We start from the raw sequence: 7828 nt of genomic DNA, 5'->3' as shown, positions 1-7828 counted from the left end.
AAAAATCACACAAGTCCATGTACAGGTGTGAGTTACAGTACATCTGAGTTAAACAAGTAGAAATACATTCCTGGCTGGTCTGACAGTCATTATTAAAGCACAGAGTTAATTTTGCAATTCCACCTTTCAACAACTGTACAGCACAATACTCCACACGCAGCCTCAGAGGGAATTTAATTCTCTATATGTTGAGTATTTTTTTTCTTTTGTAATCTTCTGATAAAGGACTGTTGTTGATATGCCTGGACATTCTTGTTGTCCTGTATTACGCTATTCTTACGCATTCTTGTTGTCCTGTATTACACTAGATGTGCGTGTGTGTGTGTGTGTGTAAATATATGTGTGTGTGTGTGTGTGTGTGTGTGTGTGTGTGTGTGTGTGTGTGTGTGTGTGTGTGTGTGTGTGTGTGTGTGTGTGTGTGTGTGTGTATTACACACACACACACACACTTATATATTGTGTATATATATGTATATTGTGTATATATATACCATAATACTGAGTTAAGTTATGGTGAGTAAAAAAAGTGACAAAAACCCTCCATATACATACACACACACACACACACACACAAGAGCAAAAGAAAAAACGCGTTTTATATATATTTTTATATATATATATATATATATATATATATATTGTGTGTATATACACAATATATAAGTGTGTGTGTGTGTGTGTGTGTGTGTGTGTGTGTGTGTGTGTGTGTGTGTGTGTGTGTGTGTGTGTGTGTGTGTGTGTGTGTGTGTGTGTGTGTGTGTGTATCCCTCTATTTTGTCGAACAACACTTGTGTGTAATGTATGTTTCCAAAGTGTCTTATTTTAAAAGCTATGAATTCATGTGTATCGGATTTTTGCATTTATTTTAGCAACCATACTTCGTGATATTCTGGTAACCCTTCAAAGCATTTACAATCTTCAGATTTAACCTGTTCAAAAATACCTGCAACTCTATAAAACCCATAACAGCACTGCAGATAATAATAGTAATACAAAAATATAGAATATATATATATACATATAATATTTTATAGAATATATATACATATTATATTTTATAGAATATATATATATTAAATAAATAGGCAACCCTGTGCAAAGTGTGTGGTGATAATTGTGTGTGTTCTAAAAAAAAGAATCCACCCGTCTATCATTCATTTTTCTATGTTATATTTAATCTAGAATATATAGGAAATAATCATTGTGAAATTGGATTTCTATTTTTTTAAAAAGCGGAAAGTCTATGCTTTTACAGTTAATATAAGCGCTAAAAATGTGTGTGTGTGTGTGTGTGTGTGTGTGTGTGTGTGTGTGTGTGTGTGTGTGTGTGTGTGTGTGTGTGTGTGTGTGTGTGTGTGTGTGTGTGTGTGTGTGTGTGTGTGTGTGTGTGTGTGTGTGTGTGTGTGTGTGTGTGTGTGTGTGTGTGTGTGTGCACTATCTCAAAACTTTAATAGTCTCGATTGATCTGTGTGAAACAATAGTTGTGTCTGACTGATAAAGGGGTGTATGTGAAGGCGATCATTGCTATTTAAAGCTAATATATACATCTATACACAGGGTGTATGGCTCAGCAGTGAGTGTGTTTGTTTCAGTTACTTTAACAATCTATCTGTAGGTTCCTATCTACAAACACTTCTGGCATTTATATCATCGGGCATGTATGTAATGTAACTCCACTGCAATGCCTTCAATTCAAGCCAGCTAAAGACTGTTCTCTTAATGAATTACTAATGAGTTGAAATTGGACAGCAGGCTTAATTAAAGCGTAGTGGCAATGTGTTTACCACATTGTAATTGAACTCATCATTAGGGCTATGGCTTTGTTTCTTGTTTTTTTTTTTCTGGATCAAATTAGCTGGCTAAATGTGTATTAACAAAGGAAATATTGCAAATCAATGTGTTACATAAAAACAACACTTTAGGGAAATTTTAAATGACTCTCAACGAAACAGAGTAAATAGAGAGTGGATGAGAGGGAATTTTCATACTTTATTAACGATTACAGCTTTTATTTAGAATACTACCAGGAATATAAGTGCAATAAATACATTGAAAATGTTTATGAAGTAAAGTGCAACAAGCCAACGACTTATTTTTTCTCTCGATGATTTAAAATAATCATTAATTAACTTTCTTCATTTCATTGGAGGGAAAGGAGCAATCCAGGAAATCTTGGCGATACATTTTGTCCAAAAAGGACCAAAAAAATAACATAGCACATTTATTAAATAAATGCTTTTCTACTTGTGGTGTCCGGTACCAGTCTGACTTACAATATTGCCTAGTGTAGTTATGCAGGGAGGACACTGTGTCCTGGAATAGAAGGAGCAGCTACTAATTATTCTACCATGTGGCTAGAGTATAACAGGCGAACATTGAAGCTATGGGGGTGAAAACTGTGCACAAAACTAAAGGTTGTTGCAAAGCTGCATGGTTATTTTTTACTTGGTTTGGTTGAGGGATAGCAAAGATTTTCTATTTAGTTATTTTTTTATCAACTGCACCAAAGGAGGGAATATTTTTTTTTTTAAAAAGTAACATAAAAGAACAAGAGATTCCGTTTTCGTCTTCAGAGGCGAACATCTCCAAATACAATGGTGGGTGGGTTTGCTTTGGATACAACCTTCCCTGCTGCTCTCTGACAGGTTGCTCACGGTGTCCCCCTTTGAAAAGGGGGGAATTGAATGTGATAACGTATTGCATTGCTCTGCCTGACTGATAGTAGGCGTTCAAGATCTCACTGTCGTAGAGGAGATAGAGAGATCCCAATTCATGTCACTGCCTCCTAGAGTGTACAACACAAGGGTGAGGGAGACAAAAGACAGAGAGACCAATGGGATAGGGACTGCTCGTTTGTATTACAGCTGAGCTAGTTCCAGCAAGCAGGAGGATGTGAATATACAGTGTAGGTTTCAACTATAAAACCAAGCTTCGTTGGGAAGAGATCGGTGCCACCTACCCATCCAGCATCTGAACAACTCACAGGTACTGTACATTTCACTTGGGTTAATTAATTGCTATCGACTTCCCCAGCTCTCGGGCCACTGGCTGACTGCAGGCGCTGCGTTTGATTGCTGTGTCAAAGGATCTAATTGGCAAGATTGATCTCTTTTATTTAAACTTGTGATTTTAATTGAAGCCTGGATTTGTAAACCACTCGCCCCCAACTGACCCGGCAGATTGAGGTAATTGTGTGTAATTTGTTGCCAAAAGATTAATCGCAGAGGTTGGGTCGATTTGATTAAGTCAATTAATCTTTGATTACAATGTTCTTGTGTCATTCTCCCCAAAACAGACCATCTCAGGTGGTTCTTGAAGCTGTGAGATTGTAGCAATTCTTTCAAGTACCAGAGTCTGGCTTGGAACCAAGTTTAAACACGTTTTCGCTTCATAGAACTTGACTATGTGTGTATTAGATAATTCGACTACATGACAGTCCCTTACAGACATTATCTTACATCTATGTGTAGTCAATATCATTGTATTTACAATTTTGTCATTCTAACATCCTACTGTAGTTTTCTTTTCCCATAATAACTCCAAGTGCCATAGAAAACGTGACAGTAACACAGAATGAGAGAGCCAGAAAATGCCTCATCATGATTGATTTCATTGATCAAGGCATTCATTTGTGGGTTTAAAATAGGAGATGAGCATGCGTATGTTATGTGCTATGTGTGGGGCATGGCTTCTTCTCGTTGTGTACACCCAGATCCCATACAAAGGTTTTTAAAACTGCATTACTTTTACTCCAGAACTTTGGGGGGAAATGCTGGTGAATACAGTTGTTGGCACAAGGAAAAACTCCCTCAAATGCGGTAATGTGTGGAGCTGTCCCTTCAGCACCACTAATACACCATATCACTGGCCATTCAACACCTATTAAATGCCCTGACTCAAACATCCTTACTCTCACACATTGACTTTACACATATTTTCATTAAATAATTTGCATGATCGAAGGCTTTTTACCGTTCCCATATATTGCCAATCTCTCAGATGTACAGTTTTTTTTTAGGTTTATCATTAGCAACGTTAGAGTCATATTTAACATCTTTTCTAGGCTCTGCAACTTAATTTGATGCATCCTAAGTGCAAAGTTGTATATACAAATATCATACTTTTGGCAAAGACAATGCCACACTCGGGGATTATATTTAGTTCAGATATATATTTATATTCAGACAAAATATACGCCTGCTATATTACATCTGATTATTTTTATTATTCAGAATAGGAGCAATAGAAACTCCATCTTTGCAGTTTGTGAGTGTTTTTTGTTTATAAGGATGACTTTTAGATTAAAAAAGTGTGGGCCACAAATGTACTAGATATTGCCTTATTATTGTGTATTCGTTCGTCTCACTATAAATTAATGCACAACGCTAATGGTAATTTAAAGCACATGCTCGCGGTGCGGGTTTACTCATGTTTAAAACAAAATTGCCCTAGGGTTAAAACATTTCTCTAAACTCATAATCATTTGCAATGTTCACCTCTCGATATTTCACAAGCATCTTGTCTATATCAGATATGTGACATTCACTGTGACATTTATTTTAGGAATGATAAATACTGATCGAAATGGCAATAATAAGTTGAATTAGAGCACAATGGTGTTAAACACAGGGTCAGAGGAAATTAGACATAATTTAAAAAGGATCATATTTTGCTTAGACTGTAAGAAATTAAATGTGTGGGTTCAACCAGGACGAATTATTTATTAAAGGGTTGGTTTGCAGACAAAACACAATAGAGGGACTGTTTGCAAAAGTACATCACATTATTGTCGCTGATAAAAGAGCATACCCACTTTGGAAATAAACCAGATTAAATAGGTAAACACGAAAAGAAATCGAAAAGGGGGCAGTAGGTTGTCTGGGAAAGCCAATGCTACATTATCAACGATGGTTGTTTAATTTATGATAAATAACAACTCCTCAATGCAGGAAGTTATGCAAACATATATCAATAATGGATGAATGTCCTGCAATAAAATACTTACATAATGAGCTCCAATAGGCTATGTGCATTCCTTAACCATTTGCAATTCTTGACTGAGAGCTGTAGCCTCAGAAGCCATTTAAATGCCCCTTTTTAAAGTATTAAAATAGCTTACATAAGCACATACGCATTGAATGTGCTTTTCCGAACAGGATGTGTAACTACTTCTCAAATACACCAGGAAACTCTCTTCGGTGAATTCAGAGGAGTCATTAACAGTCAGTTTTAAGTGAATGTTAACAGTAAATAAAGAAATCTCTTGATTGTAATAGTAGCTGCAAAGCAATAATATCCCAGTGGGTGGTCATCAGTAATGATAAATGTATCATTATAATGTGTGCCTGGGAACTGCCTTTGGAAAGTGATTCAGACTTTTTTTAGTGGAGGAGTTGGTGGTAATTTGTTAGGGAGCCTGCTAAGGCTGTTTGCTTCTATCCACAACTTAGGTGCAAAAAAACATTTACATTTGCATATTATGTTTCTAATTCTAGGTTAGTAATTAAAGTTGTCTCGCTGTGCTACAAGAACTCTAATTTCTCTTCTTAATTGTTTCTTTGTACCAATGCATTTCTCACAGACACAGAAACAATAACTTTAAGTTATTAGAATTTTTTTTTCATTAATACATACCACACCTGGAACTCTGTTTTTTAAACATCCCCAGTTTCTAATCATTGTGTTATTTAGTTTGATTTTCTCTTCTGAACCCCCCTCTTTTACAACGTTAACACTATGTTTGAGAGTCCTAATAATTCGTATTTGCCCACTTTTGCAGAGGGGTCAACCATGTTATGCCATTACATGACTCTATATTTTAATAATGATAGGATGGATGTATATTTATAGAGGAAGAATGAAATATAATGACAACACAAATGTGCTATTTAAAGGAACATATTGTTCAAGTGTAATTGGGACTTCAAACATACCATCAAAATCTGGAGTACTGTGGGTTGCTAAAGATCCATATTTATCAAGGCTTTACCATGATTTTAAACCCCCCATGTGCATTATGCATCATGCCAGTTTAAACCAATTTGAAACAAGTCACTAATTCTTAAAGGAAACCACATACACAGCTGACAGGGTGCACCCATCAAGATCTAATATTTATAATAAAGTGTGTGACCAATTCAGCTAATAAAATAAGCATTTCTTTTATAAGCATTAACATGCAAACTATTTACATTATCCTCTAATAGAAGCCATTGCTCCAGATTGACCTCTGGTGTTTCTTTGCCACTGCACTGGGATTTAAATGGATCAAAGATCATATTTGGAACACGGGACCTTTTTTTTTATTATTTAAATCTCTGGCATCTTTTAAATGTCCCTTTACTCGGGGTACAGGCAGCTTTTCTTTTGTTAGCTCTGCCAGGTTTATTCAAAAGCGCAGACAAAAGCTTGAAGTGCTGTGATCAAATGAGCTCCTGGATTTTCCAGATGAGACCATCTCCATTTCAAATACCCCCTTTTCTAAAGGGGAAAAAAATTTCATTATACGCAGGGTATTTTTGTAGACTCAGAACACAATAAATATATATATATATATATATATATATATATATATATATATATATATATATAATGCTTTGCTGTGGAGGGATTTTGTCACTTTTTTACCCACCATAACTTAACTAAGTATATATATATATATATAACTTATACTTAACTATGTGTGTGTGTGTGTGTGTGTGTGTGTGTGTGTGTGTGTGTGTGTGTGTGTGTGTGTGTGTGTGTGTGTGTGTGTGTGTGTGTGTGTGTGTGTGTGTGTGTGTGTGTGTGTGTGTGTGTGTGTGTGTGTGTGTGTGTGTGTATGTATATATATATATATGTATATACTTAGTTAAGTTACGGTGGGTAAAAAAGTGTCAAAATCCCTCCACAGCAAAGCAATTTTTATATATATATATATATATATATATATATATATATATATATATATAAAGCAATAACAATGAGTATGAGTATAATTGTATGACAGTGGGTTGTTTAACCCCTCCGTTTCCAGAAGCATTGCCTCTGAAGACGTGGACGTTATTGCAGAGCAATGTGAATCTACCAGCATGGATGGGGTTAATATACATTCCACTTTGTCAATGTAAAGCAGCTCCGACCTGCCAAATAAGCCCCCCCCCCCCCAAAAAAAAAAAATGCAGCGTTTTGATGCTGTGCACCTGAATGTAACTTACACACAACCCTTGTTCTTAAAGCTTCTCAGTGGTTTGAACTTTCCTGATGTCAAATATTTGAAGTAGTTTCCAACCCCTTCCCCTTTCCCCCTGCAGTTAAGCACCGGGTACCTGGGTATCCAGCCCCATCTCATTTAAATAAACCAAACTTCTTCCCTTCAGAAGCCAAAGTCCAGCAGCCCCTCCCTGGTATATGGCCACAGATTCTTACTTAGAAAAGTGTCACATCCTTTCAAAGGGCTTTTTAAGACTAGTCCACTAATTCCCAAGATCATTGAATCCAGGAACCTGACGGTTATGTCCAGACATACATTTTACCCTTCACACTTTCCAGGGGCACTTTGGGGTGTTAAGATAAATGTCTATCTAGACTGTTAAAGTCGTAGTTTACCCAAAGTGTCCCTATCTATTTATATAGAATATGCTTCACTCCCCACCCACCCCACTCCCCCCCCCCCCCCAACAGGTCAGGTTTTCATGGTTTTCTAGCTTCAGCACAGGTGGCTCAACCAGAGGCTCAGTCTTCGACTGTTATCTTGGGATATATCCTGAAAACCTGACCTGTTGGAGTCCCGCAGGGTCTTGGTGGATCACACAATGACGAACGTCCTTTTAACCAATGATACAATTTG

General features: G+C 36.5%; 1 protein-coding gene across 2 annotated transcripts in view; it reads left to right on the top strand.

The window, feature by feature from the left end:
• Positions 1 to 2742: 2742 nt before the first annotated feature.
• Positions 2743 to 7828, top strand: part of SKOR2 (SKI family transcriptional corepressor 2) — a 44572-nt gene continuing 39486 nt past the window's right edge. For both annotated transcript variants that reach the window (XM_075585938.1, XM_075585930.1), the window contains exon 1: positions 2743 to 2985. The gene's annotated coding sequence lies outside the window, so the exon portion shown is untranslated. The remainder of the gene's footprint in view (positions 2986 to 7828) is intronic.

Source organism: Ascaphus truei, chromosome 1 (genome assembly GCF_040206685.1).
Source record: "Ascaphus truei isolate aAscTru1 chromosome 1, aAscTru1.hap1, whole genome shotgun sequence".
NCBI lineage: Eukaryota > Metazoa > Chordata > Amphibia > Anura > Ascaphidae > Ascaphus > Ascaphus truei.
This window is presented reverse-complemented; position numbering and strand designations above follow the sequence as displayed.